The sequence below is a fragment of the Galeopterus variegatus genome, unplaced genomic scaffold (genome assembly GCF_000696425.1).
Source record: "Galeopterus variegatus unplaced genomic scaffold, G_variegatus-3.0.2 Scaffold1006, whole genome shotgun sequence".
NCBI classification, from domain to species: Eukaryota; Metazoa; Chordata; class Mammalia; order Dermoptera; family Cynocephalidae; genus Galeopterus; species Galeopterus variegatus.
In genome coordinates, this window is record NW_007727117.1 from 268,400 (window position 1) to 285,669 (window position 17,270).

At 34.7% G+C, this 17,270-nt stretch overlaps 1 protein-coding gene and 1 pseudogene across 1 annotated transcript in view; one reads left to right on the forward strand and one right to left on the reverse strand.

Moving 5' to 3' along the window:
• ROBO1 (roundabout, axon guidance receptor, homolog 1 (Drosophila)) overlaps positions 1-17,270 on the forward strand; it is a 415,298-nt gene that overhangs the window by 238,291 nt on the left and 159,737 nt on the right. The gene's annotated exons all lie outside the window — the stretch shown is intronic.
• Positions 8,336-8,725, reverse strand: LOC103591670 (annotated as a pseudogene).

Genomic DNA, 17,270 nt, shown 5'->3' on the forward strand with positions numbered 1-17,270 from the left:
AGGAAGTGACTTAACTTTCCAAAATGTCAGTTTCTTCATTTGTAAAATAGTGAAAACTCACCAGTTTTTGAGAAGATTAAATAAGGTTCAGTTCTTATCACAAAGCCTTTTACATACAAAAGGCCAGATTTTTAGTTTTTTGTAGTAGAGGCGTGAAAAGTGATTACATGTCGAGTTATGTAATATATGAAAATTGTATGTTATTTAGTATAATATATACTTTTCCTTTTATAAAAGTAGATTCATTATAAAAAATTGAAAACCTAGAAATGTACAAGTGATAAAATTTAAATAATTTATTATCGCTCTCATAAGTGACTACTCCTAACAGTGTATCTTTTCTTTATGCCTGTACTTTCTACAGATATATATTTTTGATTATGCATTTTTACAAAGTTAGAAACATATTTTACATTGGCCTTTCCCAAAGTATATTCCTAAGGATTTTATTTTATGAAGATGTCAATAATGCTCCTCAAATAATTTAGAAAAAATAATGACATAAATTTGGCATGGTCAAATGTGTTTGGAAAATACTAGATAGGGCAACAAAAGTAAATAGGTTTCTATACAGAAGGTCTTTGAAATATTTTTAATATGGTAATGACAACTGTAGTTCTCCAAAGGGGGACTACAATATATAGAGTTTTCCAAACATAAATGACTTATTTTGTTTTTAGCAAATACATATTAACTTCATTTTGCACTTGTGTCTTATGAAACAGTTTTGAAAACTTTGTTATACCTATTTTATGTGCTTTTCTGTCAATTAACATTTTATCTTTTGTATTTTGTCACTTTATTTTTAAAAGAACATTATATTTAATGCGTATGTAGTAGTTCCTTGCAATGTGATTCCTATTTTAATAACAAATTTTTACTTTCGAATGGCCAAAGTGAATATAGAAAGCTCAAACTTCAAAAAGGCAAGCCAAAGATTTAGGTAGGTAGGTACAAATGATCTGCAGGTGGGAGGTGGGTGTTAAAGCAAAGTATTGTGTAAAAAGAATAATGTTGGGGAAGCCATTTTTATGTTCCTCTTGAAGGATTTGCTTCTGATAATTTCATGGCTGCCTGTCAATATGAGGCAGATGGTCTATTCCTTCCTATATAAATGATAGACCTACTGCCACATGCTTTTTTCCTTTGTTCCAGATCATTTTGAAAGGATAATTTTTAAACAAAATTATCTCAACTAGGAAGCTGCAAGGAGGAGGTTAGGAAAATTTTTTCAGGCAGGCATTTTAATCAAAGCAGTATTTGTTGGAAACGTGGTCAAAAAGTATACTTGGCCAAGTCATACAAATAGTAACTTTTTTCTCTTTGAGCTCTAGCCCAAGGCTTTAGAAATGAGTTATGAATGTAAATAAATACAAATCAATAGGAGTTCTGTTTTTATTATTTCCCTGGGAATTTCTGTACAATTTGTGAGCAACTTGCTGCAAGTTCAGCAGATGATTAAGTTTAACCTTGATCCTGAGCCAGCAAGATTGGCTTACTATCTATCAGCAAGGGATGTAAATTTACTCAGACACATTTTAATTGGCATTTATGCAACATGTACACACAGATGCTTAATTCATTGAGAAATCCTGAGTGCCATCTGTTTAACTAGCTTTGCCCTCTATTAAAGTACATGGTATAGTAAGACTGGATCCCCTTGGCTTGCTCGTGTATTTATCTTACACTACATAACATTCTGAACAACTGCCTTATTAGTGTGCTATTCTGTTAAATATTAATGCTTACTATAATAATCTAAAAAAAAAAGGTTAGCTCAGTTTGTTAAAGCATGGTGTTATAACACAAAGGTCAAGGGTTCAGATCCCCATACTGGCCAACCGCCAAAAAAAAAAAAAAAAAAAAAAAAAAAAAAAAAAAAAAAAAAAAAAAAAAAAAAAAAAAAAAAAAAAAAAAAAAAAAAAAAAAAAAAAAAAAAAAAAAAAAAAAAAAAAAAAAAAAAAAAAAAAAAAGAATACTCTAAAAATATACTTGATTTTCTCTTTCCTTTTACATGGACAGCATTTCTCCTGTTCTTCCCCTAAGTTAAAAGATTGTTTCCATGAAATGTCTTTTTCTAAGTTTTAAAAATAATATATTTTTTAGTTTAAGGCTATTTCTCAGTGAAACAACTGAGATTAGTATATATGTAGAATTAAACATTTTGTCAAATGGAAGTTTCTTTTTAATAATATACTTAATTTGTCTTAAAACTTTTAAAAAGTGATGTTTAAAATAATCACTTCCATCATCCTGTAAAGTTTGACTTATAAATGAACTAATTTAAGAAGTTAATCTGTCCCCTCAACTTTAGGTTGAACTCAATTCCAAATGAAGAGTTCTTTGCCTTCTCTGCAAGACTTGGGGCAGGAAACAACAATATCCTGTCATGATCTGCAAATGCAGACCTTGAAAGAAGGCCTGAAATTATCATATGAAAATTATGCTCCTCTTTAACCATTCAAGACCTTATTTTTAAAGAAAATATAGTAACAATATAAAACCACAGGTCTAAAATACACATTTTGAAAAAAAAAATCTCAGATGTACATTAATTCATTAATGAGGTTCTATGATTTCAGTCAAAATTACAACTATATCTTTCTGATATATTACTTTTAAAAAAATTACACAAACCCCTAAATTATTCTTTGCACTTTTCCCTGTTAAAGTAAGTATTCAGTCTTCAGAGAGCTGTCACTTTTTAAAGCTGTCATGATGACAGAATGAACATTTATTTTATCAGTAGAGGCCTTATGTCTCTGTGACAGGTAGAGATTATGATGACATTGTCTTCAGCCCAAATTCAGGAGCCTGAGGATGAAATTCCTAAGCTTGAAAGGTTTTCAAAACTGAAAGTAAACTAACAGATAGAGTATCAAATTTAAATGGCTGTTATAGGAGTGGGTTTAGTTAATTTCCTTGTGGTTAATGCTTAATACAGTGATATTACTTACTATATTATTATAATTCTCCTGTAAGTGTTGTATTACTGGGGCTGATCTAAGGGGGGAACTGTGAAATAAGAGCCCCTCCCAAGTGAACCACCTTGATCAAATCTTGTGGCTGCCAAGGACTTTCCATTAAAGCCCTAGTTAGATTTGCTTCAGGAATAGTCTCAATTCTATTTCAAAACATTTTTTAAAAGAATTTTAAAAATTAGAAGCTCTTTGTTATCTTTGGAATCTGTCCAAGTTGTCATTGGATAATGATTATCTAATTGGAAGTCAATGGGCTTTTCTAAGATGTTTGGGTTATTATAGCATTAAACCAATTCCTTAACCTTGCTGAACTCAGTTTTGCCATCTGAAAAATGAAGACTTGGACTGAAAAGATTTCTAAATTCCTTTTAACTAAAACATTCTATGATTTAAAATAACAAACATAAAATACGATCATACAATATAGATTTGGTTGCTTATCTTTTATCTCTCTTCTTTCTCCAAAGTACAAAACAAAATCTGTTTTAAAATTTCCTTTGCTTGGGCCGGCCTGGTGGCGCACTGGATAGTGCGCCGCTTGGGAAGCGCGGCGGCACTCCCGTCCGAGGGTTCGGATCCCATGTACAGACCGGTTCCCGCTCACTGGCTGAGCGAGGCACGGGAGCAACGCCGAGGCTTGCGATCCCGTTGCCGGTCCCCGGTCCGGTACGGGGGCAACACTGAGGGTTGCGATCCGTTGCCGGACACGGAAAAAAGATAAAAGACATTAGGATGAAGCATAGTTATCTATTGAAAACCCACATCCAAAACAGTCAGCTTCTACTTGCAGCCTTCTAATTAAAATTAATCCTTTAACACATAATCACATCTCTTACACCTCTACCCTATAAAATTTTTATTTCACATACTAATCTTAACTGATTAAATGGCTCACACTATGTGGGCTTTAAATTCCCTCATGTACAGAGAGCCAATATTTGAGGCATAAGGTAAAAAGTGGGAAATGGGGTTGCAGGTGGGAAATACAGTAGGAGTTGGCGAAGGTAGAGTGCAGAGGGTGGAGGGTTGTCTGAGGAGCTCTCGTGGAATAAAGTATTATAGGGGGTCTCAAGATTGGCAGAATCAAAGATGGAGACTTGGTGTATTAGTCTGTTTCTGTTGCTTATAACAGAATACCTGAAACTGGGTAATTAATAAAGAAATGAAATTTATTTCTTACGATTTTGGAGGCTGCGAATTCCACAGTCCAGAGGGTGCATCTGGTGAGGACTTTCTTCTGGGTGGGAACTCTCTACAGGGTCCTTTGGTAACTTAGGGTATCACATGACAAGAGAACGGGAAGAGCTCTCTCATGTGCTCCTTATAAAGCCATCAGTCCACACCCATGATAACTCATTACTCCATAAATAGATTAATCAATTCAGGAGGGCCCAGTCCTCATGATCCAATCACTTCTCAAAGGCCCCACCTTTCAAATACCATAATTGGGGCTGGCCCGGTGGCGCACTGGAGGGTGCGCCGCTTGGCAGCGCAGTAGCGCTCCCGCCGAGGGTTCGGATCCCATGTGGAGACCGGTTCCTGCTCACTGGCTGAGCGCGGTGCGGGCGCAACACCGAGGGTTGCGATCCCGTTGCCGGTCAGTAAAAAAGACAAAAAGGAAAAAACAAATACCATAATTGGATTTCCCACACTCTTAACACTGTTATAGTGGGGATCAAGTTTCCAACACATGTACACATTTGACCCATAGTGCTTGGTTTTTCAATGACTACTATATAGTAAGAACTCAAATGTTTGTTTAGTGAATTAAAATAAAAGATTAATAAATAAAAGGCAGGAAATTGGATGGTATGGGGTTTGGAGATGAAGAGAAAATGATTTTTTTTTGTAAAGTCTTATTACAGGCATGTATTACCAAATCTTGTAATGAAGATATGTGAATGTGTTTAGCTAAAAGTCACAATTGCTTCAAAATATATTTCAATTTTCATCATAATCTAGAAGACTAAGGTATGAATTGCCTTTTAATGGTAAAGAACATAAAGTGTCAGATATCTTCAATTACTCAAGTTGGAGTTAGTGTTCATGGATTAAAATATTAAAAACAGTTTCTAAGTGCAGAAGGATTTATGTATCTGCTATAAATGTGTTCACTAATTTCCTTGCCATTAGGGTACCAATAAAAAACTACCAGAAATTTATTAATTTCATTTCTTCTTAAGTCTTTATTTTAGTTTAATTGTCACTTTGCTAACAACAATGAATGTATGTGACCATATAATGCCGGATAGAATATTTTAATTGCCAGTCTTGACTTATAGTCAGCTCTTATCCCTGCTAGAAATATGGTAGTATGTTTTTCAAGTATCACTTAAATCAGTTAATTATGGTTGTGGAAACTGTCAATTATTTACAGTGTTTGGGAGTAAAATACATACATGTCTCTTGTGTCACTTATCATGTGGTATAGTCCTTATTTCTTCCATATTTAATTACCTTCTTCAACATATCTACTATCCCCTTAAATCCTAGAACATGGTATAATTGCTGGTTGTAGTTTTTAATTTACTGGTCATGAAGCTTTGTGATGCCTTTCCTTTGATTCCTTTTATTTCTAAGTAAATATAAATAGTGTTATTTTCAATATTTAAATTTATTAAACAGCACATATAATTTGATTAGTGAAGACAATAAATTTAGTAATTCTTAAAATGTTATTCTTTTAATCATAAATGTTAAACATAACCAATTTTTCCCTATATGAAACGTCAGTCATTATTTTTATTTTTTTGTCCTTTTTGAGACCAGCCGCACCGTGCTCAGCCAGTGAGCGCTGTGAGCGCACCGGTCATCCCTACATAGGATCCGAACCCGCAGCAGGAGCGCTGCTGCACTCCCAGCGCCGCACTCTCCCAAGTGCGCCATGGGCTCGGCCCCGGTCATTATTTTTTATCTTTTTGGAAGTTAGTGAAGACAATAAATTTAGTAATTCTTAAAATGTTATTCTTTTAATCATAAATGTTAAACATAACCAATTTTTCCCTATATGAAATGTCGGTCATTATTTTTTATCTTTTTGGAAGTTAAAGAGGAAATTGTTATGCTCAAGTAAAATTTTTTTTCTAGGTCTGACCTAGAAAACAAAATAAAAAATTAATTTAAGAAACATGTGACTAAGAAATGCTGCTACATCATTTATTTAGTGACATTACATTAAGTGATATATATCCCACATTACTATATGTTCACATAAATTTCTCTTTTGGAACAGTGAATTTAAAACAAACAAAAACAAATAAAATAACAAGTAGAAATATGATTGAAAGCAGGAGGAAGAACATGTTTTTAACTTTATTATTTCCTGGCTTTTAGTATTTAGATCAAGGGGGCATTCTATGTTTTGCCATGGTTTTTTTTAAAGCTAATAAATAATCCTTTATATGACTGAGCTTTTTGCTCATTAAGATCATGGGATTGTTCCATGATTTCTTTGAGGTTGAAAACTCAATTATTAAGGCTAGAAACACCAAATTAACTTAACATCATGAATTTTAAAATCCTGAATTTTAAAATAGAAAAAAATATTTATTTTGTCCATAGGAAATTATAGCATTGATTTCAGAAATCAAACTTTAATTGATATTTAAAGTACAATGCCACCAAGTGTGCCTTTTTTTGTCAAAATAAATTGTTAGTAATTGCAGCAAAGATTATGCACTACCAATAACCAGTTATTTTGCTTTTCCCTCTAATAGTTGATAAAGTAGGCATGATTAAAAATTGATAGCTAAAATGATCTTTTTGTTTGTTGTTGTTTAGTTTTTATTGAAACTCTTAAAGAGGTGCTGATGTTGAGAGGGAACTTGAATTACACGTATGTCAAAAGAGCCCAGCTACTCTTTAGAAAACAAGTTTATCAACACATTTTAAATACAGACAGAAGTTTTATGATAATCAGAGTTGTTGACTAGTTATAAACTACTTGGTTTAATAGAAACAAATTTTAACAATTAGATAATAAAAAGATTTTAAAAAATAGTCAAAAAAGAAGTAACAGCTGGTCCTTTTGGAAAAACAAAACCTTATACATTTGTTTAATTTACAAGAAATGTTGCTGTTCCAACTGGGGTCTGTTAAAGAAGGAAAGCAATCCAAAGCTTGCTAGCATTGCAAAGAAACTCAGAGGTTTCTTTGTTTTTTGTTGTTGTTGGGTTTTTTTTTTTTTCAGTTTCCTGAAGTTGCTAATGATTTTACAGTTCTTTAAATCAGTTATAGGATATTTTCAAAAACTGCTCAGCTAACCTGGTCCTAAGAACCATTTGTTTGTTCCTCATTATAAGCAGAGGTCTTAAAATCTCCAGAGAAAGCATTTGCCCTCCTACACCCATTAGACTAAGTTTTTCTTTATTTGATTCCCGTTTGACTATTGATCATATAAGATTGTACCTTGATCTACTGGGCCTTAGATAATTTACCAAAATCAATAAAGATAAAATTACATTTGGTTTGGAATATTTTTCTTTAAATTTTACAATTAAGAATGTAACGTATAGAAGCATCAGCTCAGACTTATAAATTCTAACAAAAATTTGTTCAAAGAAGTCAATGCATGTTCATTTATGAGGTCTTATACCTTCTGGAACTTTAGGTTATGTCTCAGATTATAAAAGAGAGGAGTTGCCTACTTCCTGAAAGCTGATGACTAGATTAGTGGGAAGGGAGGCTTTGTTTTGGGCAGTGGTCTTTACCAAAATATGTATAGGTTTCAAAGGTGTGCGGAAATGGTAGTTTACATTTTCCAGATTCTCACTGACCATGTACATCATTCCTAAAACTGAAGTGCCTGAAGATGATCTTGCCGTGGAAATCCCCTTTCCCATCTTGACGTCACTACTTGTACTTCTTTTACTTTATAAGTGAAAGGCATACTGCTCGGACATCCAGATCTTTCTATGGTACAGTTTCAGAGATGTAAAGACCTCCAGAGCAGCAAACATAGAAACAATTCCACGGTTCCTTATTTTGAAGTGGAGAACTGTGTTAGGGCGATAATCAACAAAACAACAACAAATCTTTCAAACATAAAAGCATATTGCGTAAAGATAAAATTGGATGGGAACTGGAACGGAAATAAAAGTTCAGAGAGAAAAATGAGTAATGTAAAATTTATAACTTAAAAAAGAGCTATTTATACATGTATCTAAATGGTCAATAGTGGATCACCGATCAAATCTCGGTGATCTCTATAGTTCAGCAGATGCACTTAAATGAGGCACAGAGCAGTTTTATTTTTCAATTCAATGTTTATGATGTGCTATGAATTAGAATTTTGGGGGAGGCAACTTTGAGCACGGTTTATCTCTCTCTTTTTAAGAACCAAGCATTCTGTCTGTTCATTTTTTGCATTTGAAGTATTCTTTGATAACATCCTTGGCCTGAGATTCTTTACCAAAATCCTTAAGTATCACACAACTGCAACCAACCACTTTATAGGGTTTATTCCTCCGTCACTTTTACAGAGACCTCCCCATTTCCCTAATATCTTGCCATCAGCTTTAATCAGGTTGATTTGGTGTGCAGCACAAAGGCCCTCTACCAGGTTGCCATACATGGTCTCATCACATTTGGAAGTAAGCACACAAAGACGGGCTTGCGGCTTATGTAAGGCTTTGGCAGCCCTGTAAATTCTACGTGCCAGCACAGTGGGTGAGGACCGTCTTCAGAACGTCTTGTATAGCAGTGTGAATATCCATCACACCTGCAGCAAGGCCTTCCTTGGCCATGGCAGTGGGTTATGGGTGGAGCCAAATCTTGAACACAGACTAAGCACCCAAGCCTCCGCCTCCATGTGAATAAGGGGTGCAGGGAAAGAGCCAGAGTTCCTTATCCTTGCCTCACAAGCTGGTTATAGCTCTTCAGGACATGGATTAATCATCCCCATTGTTGATTGAAGGTGTTTTGCATATGGTAAACTCACCTGAGACTTACAGTGAGTTCAAGTGAAGAGCTATTGAAGATGTGCTTTTTATAGTATTTAATTTCCTTTCATTGTAAACATTGCATTTCCATTATATGATATAGAAAATAAACATACACACATATACAAATAACGTTTAGGAATGATTCATAATTCAGGATTTTTACTTCGATAGATCATTAGTTTTATGAAGTTGTTTTTATCATGTTCACTATTTTTTCTTTTGCTTCTAATGCTTCCTGAGGAGCATTAAATTGTATACCCCATAAAACACTGTTATTGGTGAAGATAGCATCATTAATAAGAGTGACGAAATGATTTGCTTTTCTACTAACTTAATCTCTAGTACCTTTAGTCAGGGCTTGTTAGCATGATTCCAGCTATCAGCAAAAGGAGGTCTTAAACTTAGTCTGCCAGAGAGCTGAAGGCTAAGTGAACGCTCCCAAGGGCTGTGCAGTTTGTTAGGAAAAGGCAGCTCACACAGCCACACAATTGTATGTTTGTTATGTTCCTTGGAGACTGAAAGCCCTGTTAGGTACTTGGCATTTCTTTTCCGAAGCCCCATACAGCCGTGATAACGAAAGATACATGGAATTAACAGTTACTACATTCAGGAATGGTAATCATGATTTAGCATAGATTGTCACCAATTAAAAACCCCTTTTGTTTTGTTGATGTGTCTCAGTGTGTACTAGCTAGGCTTGGTTCACAGAAATATTCCTTTGGGTTGGTGGCAGGGGTGGGGGGATGTTATAATTGGCAACCTTAATTATGCTGCACAAAAATACACTGGTGAGAAGAGTTGTGTGTGTGTGTGTGTGTGTGTGTTTTAAATCCAATAACTATTTTCTCTGGTTCTTCACAACTGTTGATGTGTCTCAGTGTGTACTAGCTAGGCTTGGTTCACAGAAATATTCCTTTGGGTTGGTGGCAGGGGTGGGGGAATGTTATAATTGGCAACCTTAATTATGCTGCACAAAAATACACTGGTGAGAAGAGTTGTGTGTGTGTGTGTGTGTGTGTGTGTTTTAAATCCAATAACTATTTTCTCTGGTTCTTCACAATTACTAGGGAAGTTTTAATGAGATCATTTTAAATTGTGAGGATTTTTCAATAAAATTTGAAAACACCTTTTAGTCCTTGTACTATTTAGCTGCTGTGTCATGTGCTAGAGAGGGTAAAGAAGTGTGTAGGTGTGCTTGTGTGTTTGTTTTACAACCACCTTTGTTTCCCAGCAAATATTTTAATTAGAAAATACTCTAGTCTTTTTCAGTCACTTAAAAAATATATCTATCTTTATGAAAATAAAGGATGAAAATAGTTGTTGTGGGATCTAATCGTGCATATGGTCCAGTAACTCATAGTAAAAATTTGAGTCCTTTCATCACCTGACTTTGTGTCCTTATTTGCAACTGGGAGCTGGAGGAGAAGTAGAAGAGGTTGCACTTAGATTACATAAAGTTGTGATTTTATAAGCTATCGTAGTATAGGCCTATTTTTAGGTATTATTTTAAATGCTAGAAATGACACTCCACATTTCAGTTCAAGGTGACAGTGCTTCTTCAGCTGGATGTATTTTGAAATGGAACGAAAGTGGAATTCCCTTATAAACCACGAGGAGACAGACTCAGGTCGGGGTACATCCTAAAAGGGTCAAGAGAGTTTAGAGCTAAAAGTGCAGGCTGTGATGTTCAACAGAATCTAGGTCCAGATCCCAAACTGATCACTTACTAGCTGCATACTATAGACCTCTATAGGAATTAGAGAAATTTATTTAATCTCTCTTACATCACTTTACCTATCTGTAAAATGAGGATGATAATGGTACCCCGCCCCCATGACTTAACTGTGAGCATTAAATGAATTAGTACATGTAAAGCCCTTAGAATACTGTCAACACATGGTATGAGTGTAGTGAATATGAGCTGTTGCTCATGTTATGTTGCTATTGTTTCTTAGTTAACTGTGAGCATTAAATGAATTAGTACATGTAAAGCCCTTAGAATACTGTCGACACATGGTATGAGTGTAGTGAATATGAGCTGTTGCTCATGTTATGTTGCTATTGTTTCTTACTAGTGACTTTTGAGCTTTTTCTCAATGACCACTAGACCTCGATTCTTCCACAGGACAGCCCCAGATGGGGAAGTGAACAGTATTCCCTTTTATCTATTTTGCACATTAGACATTTTGTCTAAAGTTTCTATTGAACAAAGCATTCTGTGCCATGCAAACAACCACACACACACACACACACACACACACACACACACACACACACACACACACAAGAAGAAAGAACAAAAACCTGGAAAAGTGCCCTGAAAGCAGAGAGCTTGTCTGTTTTATCTCATTAGCTCCCACGATCAAGCCATGCCTTTTATTGTACTTTTATTGAATGAATGAATGAATGAGTGAGTGAATCACAAATAAAATCTTTAAGAACTTGGGAATTCAGCATAATCCCAGGGAATTTTACATACAATTTAGAGGTTTTATAAATTTTTGATAAATGTGAACTTTTTGATTATTCTAATTATATAATATTTAATATGTTATTAATTCTCTTATCCTTAAATATCGATATTCCATATCCTTTAATATGTCATTGATTTTGTTATCTCTTAAATTAATTTTAACTCATGCAATCCATAATGTTTTGAGTTATTTTCATTCTCCCAGCAAAATAACTGAGTGAGGTTTTACTATAACTTGCTGCTAACTGTGGATGCCATCACAACATATCAGTGATTAATGATTATATATATCACATATTATATACAATCATACATACACATGCTTATGTAAACACTCATGTGTATATATACATATACAAAATTAAAATATATTAGGTTTTTTTAGTTTTTCAGTCAGTAAAAAATGTAATCAAATGCATCGAACAATTTATCATGCTAAAATTATAGATTATTTAATCAAGGGATGTTATCAGTTAGCAATTGAGATTTGGAATATAGCAGCATAAAGGTCTAAATAGGTCAAAATCAATCCTGTCTTAAATACCAAGGGGCAGAATTTGAGACCATAATACTTTTAAATCAATGAAATAATTTTTGTATTAAACTATACTCTCAAACCATGTCTTTAAAAAAAAAAAGAATCTTATGTTTTCCAATTCCTCCTCATGGGAGGGCTTAGTTTATATTGTCTGTATATTCTCCTATACCTTAAAAATGGCACGTATAGCTACTCAAATCAGAAACGCGGGCGTTATTGTTAACGTCTTTCGCTTTGTTAACTTCACCCCTCAAGAAGTCATCTCAATTTTTACCTCCAAAATGCACCTTTAATCTGTCCCCATTGTGCCAAATCTAATATCAACATAATAGTATAAAACCATCATCGTTTTTTCCTTAATTACCGCAACAACCTCTAATGGCTCTCCACTTCTTTTCTTATTTTCCTCTCCATCTCATTCACAAAGCTGCTAGAATGAACATTTAAATATGAGAATTCCATTATAAGATTAGTTTGCTTAAGACTTCAGTGGTTTCTCATGAGAATTAAAATAAAAGCTGATCCTTTAACATGACTGCTGCGCACAGCAAATCTGGCCGCTACCTTCCCTAACAAGCTTGTATTGCGTTGCTGTCACCCAGTCCCACTACACAGGGTCCAAGTCTTTTAAATTTTCTTTAGTGTCCCAGGCTTTTTCTTCAGTCTGGATTTTTTCTCTGCCTGGAATGCATTTCTCTAGGTTAAGTTTTACTTATTTTCAGGCTTCAGCTTAACTGTTACTTTCTCAGCACTCCCTTACCTCCAAACCAAATTATATTTCTCATTTTTCTCTCAGACAGCATTCTATCCTTTTCCTTCATGGCGTGCATCACAATTAGTTGTACAGTCTTCCCTTTGAGGGGTTTTCGAGGGGGATTGGTTCCAGGACCCACTGACGATACCAAAATCCACAGATGCTCAAGTCCTTGATATAAAATGTCCTAGTATTTGCACATCACCTATGCACATCCTCCTGTATACTTTAAATCATCTCTAGATTACTTATAATATCTAATACAATGTAAATGCTATGTAAATCGTTGTTATACTGAATTGNACATTCAGGAATGGTAATCATGATTTAGCATAGATTGTCACCAATTAAAAACCCCTTTTGTTTTGTTGATGTGTCTCAGTGTGTACTAGCTAGGCTTGGTTCACAGAAATATTCCTTTGGGTTGGTGGCAGGGGTGGGGGGATGTTATAATTGGCAACCTTAATTATGCTGCACAAAAATACACTGGTGAGAAGAGTTGTGTGTGTGTGTGTGTGTGTGTGTTTTAAATCCAATAACTATTTTCTCTGGTTCTTCACAATTACTAGGGAAGTTTTAATGAGATCATTTTAAATTGTGAGGATTTTTCAATAAAATTTGAAAACACCTTTTAGTCCTTGTACTATTTAGCTGCTGTGTCATGTGCTAGAGAGGGTAAAGAAGTGTGTAGGTGTGCTTGTGTGTTTGTTTTACAACCACCTTTGTTTCCCAGCAAATATTTTAATTAGAAAATACTCTAGTCTTTTTCAGTCACTTAAAAAATATATCTATCTTTATGAAAATAAAGGATGAAAATAGTTGTTGTGGGATCTAATCGTGCATATGGTCCAGTAACTCATAGTAAAAATTTGAGTCCTTTCATCACCTGACTTTGTGTCCTTATTTGCAACTGGGAGCTGGAGGAGAAGTAGAAGAGGTTGCACTTAGATTACATAAAGTTGTGATTTTATAAGCTATCGTAGTATAGGCCTATTTTTAGGTATTATTTTAAATGCTAGAAATGACACTCCACATTTCAGTTCAAGGTGACAGTGCTTCTTCAGCTGGATGTATTTTGAAATGGAACGAAAGTGGAATTCCCTTATAAACCACGAGGAGACAGACTCAGGTCGGGGTACATCCTAAAAGGGTCAAGAGAGTTTAGAGCTAAAAGTGCAGGCTGTGATGTTCAACAGAATCTAGGTCCAGATCCCAAACTGATCACTTACTAGCTGCATACTATAGACCTCTATAGGAATTAGAGAAATTTATTTAATCTCTCTTACATCACTTTACCTATCTGTAAAATGAGGATGATAATGGTACCCCGCCCCCATGACTTAACTGTGAGCATTAAATGAATTAGTACATGTAAAGCCCTTAGAATACTGTCAACACATGGTATGAGTGTAGTGAATATGAGCTGTTGCTCATGTTATGTTGCTATTGTTTCTTACTAGTGACTTTTGAGCTTTTTCTCAATGACCACTAGACCTCGATTCTTCCACAGGACAGCCCCAGATGGGGAAGTGAACAGTATTCCCTTTTATCTATTTTGCACATTAGACATTTTGTCTAAAGTTTCTATTGAACAAAGCATTCTGTGCCATGCAAACAACCACACACACACACACACACACACACACACACACACACACACACACACACACACAAGAAGAAAGAACAAAAACCTGGAAAAGTGCCCTGAAAGCAGAGAGCTTGTCTGTTTTATCTCATTAGCTCCCACGATCAAGCCATGCCTTTTATTGTACTTTTATTGAATGAATGAATGAATGAGTGAGTGAATCACAAATAAAATCTTTAAGAACTTGGGAATTCAGCATAATCCCAGGGAATTTTACATACAATTTAGAGGTTTTATAAATTTTTGATAAATGTGAACTTTTTGATTATTCTAATTATATAATATTTAATATGTTATTAATTCTCTTATCCTTAAATATCGATATTCCATATCCTTTAATATGTCATTGATTTTGTTATCTCTTAAATTAATTTTAACTCATGCAATCCATAATGTTTTGAGTTATTTTCATTCTCCCAGCAAAATAACTGAGTGAGGTTTTACTATAACTTGCTGCTAACTGTGGATGCCATCACAACATATCAGTGATTAATGATTATATATATCACATATTATATACAATCATACATACACATGCTTATGTAAACACTCATGTGTATATATACATATACAAAATTAAAATATATTAGGTTTTTTTAGTTTTTCAGTCAGTAAAAAATGTAATCAAATGCATCGAACAATTTATCATGCTAAAATTATAGATTATTTAATCAAGGGATGTTATCAGTTAGCAATTGAGATTTGGAATATAGCAGCATAAAGGTCTAAATAGGTCAAAATCAATCCTGTCTTAAATACCAAGGGGCAGAATTTGAGACCATAATACTTTTAAATCAATGAAATAATTTTTGTATTAAACTATACTCTCAAACCATGTCTTTAAAAAAAAAAAGAATCTTATGTTTTCCAATTCCTCCTCATGGGAGGGCTTAGTTTATATTGTCTGTATATTCTCCTATACCTTAAAAATGGCACGTATAGCTACTCAAATCAGAAACGCGGGCGTTATTGTTAACGTCTTTCGCTTTGTTAACTTCACCCCTCAAGAAGTCATCTCAATTTTTACCTCCAAAATGCACCTTTAATCTGTCCCCATTGTGCCAAATCTAATATCAACATAATAGTATAAAACCATCATCGTTTTTTCCTTAATTACCGCAACAACCTCTAATGGCTCTCCACTTCTTTTCTTATTTTCCTCTCCATCTCATTCACAAAGCTGCTAGAATGAACATTTAAATATGAGAATTCCATTATAAGATTAGTTTGCTTAAGACTTCAGTGGTTTCTCATGAGAATTAAAATAAAAGCTGATCCTTTAACATGACTGCTGCGCACAGCAAATCTGGCCGCTACCTTCCCTAACAAGCTTGTATTGCGTTGCTGTCACCCAGTCCCACTACACAGGGTCCAAGTCTTTTAAATTTTCTTTAGTGTCCCAGGCTTTTTCTTCAGTCTGGATTTTTTCTCTGCCTGGAATGCATTTCTCTAGGTTAAGTTTTACTTATTTTCAGGCTTCAGCTTAACTGTTACTTTCTCAGCACTCCCTTACCTCCAAACCAAATTATATTTCTCATTTTTCTCTCAGACAGCATTCTATCCTTTTCCTTCATGGCGTGCATCACAATTAGTTGTACAGTCTTCCCTTTGAGGGGTTTTCGAGGGGGATTGGTTCCAGGACCCACTGACGATACCAAAATCCACAGATGCTCAAGTCCTTGATATAAAATGTCCTAGTATTTGCACATCACCTATGCACATCCTCCTGTATACTTTAAATCATCTCTAGATTACTTATAATATCTAATACAATGTAAATGCTATGTAAATCGTTGTTATACTGAATTGTTTAGGGCATAATGACAAGAAAAAATAGTCTGTACATGTTCAGTACAGACACAACCATAATTTTTTTCCCCCATATATTTTCAATTCTCAGTTGGTTGAATCCATGGATGGAGAGCCTGCAGATATGGAGGGCCGACTGTACAAGTACTCTACCCCCTTATACCTCAGTCACCATGAGTGCAGGACTCATGCCAATTTAAGCTGCCATTTCATATCTAATACATAGAGCATAGAAAGTGTATTGTAAACATCTACTGGATTTCTACAAGAACAATGTCTTGGGCATTGTTCTGGGGACTGAAGTTATAGAGGTGTTAAAGACAAATGTCCTGTTCTCATGGAGCTGACCTTCAGATACAAAGAGCCAAGCAATAAATACAGAAGTACATTCCTTTGGTTGAGGCCTCTCTCCAGTCCAGGGTGCTAAATAGAAAGTTGGATTTTTATGAAAGAAAGAATGCATGCTTCTCTTGCCCTAATCAAGGTCCCATAGCTCAGATATCCTCATTTCGTCTGTGTTTTTTTAACCCTGCCAGGCTACTCCTGAGTGTGACTTTTGCTCTGGCACTTAGAAACCCCCATCAATGGCATTCTTTGTCCTTCTTTCCATTTGTACTGGCAGCTGAGAAATTTGGCAATTCCTTCCATAGTGACTAATAGCAATACTTCTCTGCAGATGTAATGCACCATATAAATGGCAAGTCCTGTATAAACATTAAATAATTAGCTCTCATAATAGCCCTATCAAGATAGAGTGTAAAACTCTGTTTGGGGTGGAAATAATTGAGTCATTATGAATAAACCTATTAAAATAAAAGAATAGTGGAAGAATATATGTTGTGATTCTGAAATTCCTGATTTCTGAGAGGTTTTTTGACTCATAAACAAACATATCTACAGATAATATCCATATAAAATGTATTCTATAAATGTTGCATTTTTCATTAATAAATCCATTTCATTTATAATTTAAAGTGTGTAAAATACAAATATCAAGTAAGTTACTGGCATCTTTAAGTTAGAACATAATATATATATATTTTTTTTCCTTTTTTTGTCTTTTCCTTATCGCAACCCTCAGTGTCACCCCCGCACCGGACCGGGACCGGCAACGGGATCGCAACCCTC